Raw genomic sequence first — 929 nt, 5'->3', positions numbered from 1 at the left:
GGATACGTAATGAATGCTATAAAGAAAAGTACGTAGCTTCTGGAATACTTAACTTTAATTCATCATTTGTATACATCGTTCTTGATGAGACATGCTTCATACGATAACTATCAATTGCTATGGCGCCTTGCTAGGTCGTAGCCATTGACTTAGCTGAAGGCTATTCTAACTATCTTCTCTGCAAATAAACGAGGCTTCGTCAGTGTTGCATCGCTAGCTAAGTCGTCCGTACAACTGGGCGAGTGCTAGTAAGTCTCTCGAGACCTGCCGTGTGGTGGCGCTCGGTCTGCGATCACTGACAGTGGCGACATGCGGGTCCGTCGTATACTAATGGACCGCGGCCGATTTAAAGCTACCACCTAGTAAGTGTGGTGTCTGGCGGTGACACCACAGTTGTCAGTGTTAACAGACAAGCAATAATGCGTGAAATAAACGCAGAAATCAATATGGGACGTATGACAAACGTTTCCTTAGGGCAGTGCGGCGAAATTTCGCGTTAATGGGCTATGGCAGCAGACGACGGACGCGAGTGTTTTTGCTAACAGTACATCGCCTGCAGCGCCTCTACTGCTCTCGCGACTATAACGGCTGAAACCTAGACGACCGGAAAACCATGGCCTAACCAGATGAATCCCGATTTCAGTTGTTAAGAGCTGACGGTGGGGTTCGAGTGTGGCGCAGACCCCACAAACCCATGGACTCAAGTTGTCAACAAGGCACTGAGTGTGGTTGCTCCATATGGTGTGAGCTGTGTTTACATGGAAGGGACTGGGAACTCTGGTGCAACTGAACCGATCATAGCCTGGAAATGGTTATGTTCAAATACTTGCAGACAATTTGCAGCCATTCGTGGACTTCATGTTCCCAAACAAGAATGTGCCATATCCCTCGCCCGCAATTGTTCGCGACTGGTTTGAAGAACATTCTGG

Source organism: Schistocerca americana, chromosome 4 (genome assembly GCF_021461395.2).
Source record: "Schistocerca americana isolate TAMUIC-IGC-003095 chromosome 4, iqSchAmer2.1, whole genome shotgun sequence".
NCBI classification, from domain to species: Eukaryota; Metazoa; Arthropoda; class Insecta; order Orthoptera; family Acrididae; genus Schistocerca; species Schistocerca americana.
The sequence above is the reverse complement of the archived record's forward strand: the minus strand, read 5'-3'. Positions refer to the sequence as shown.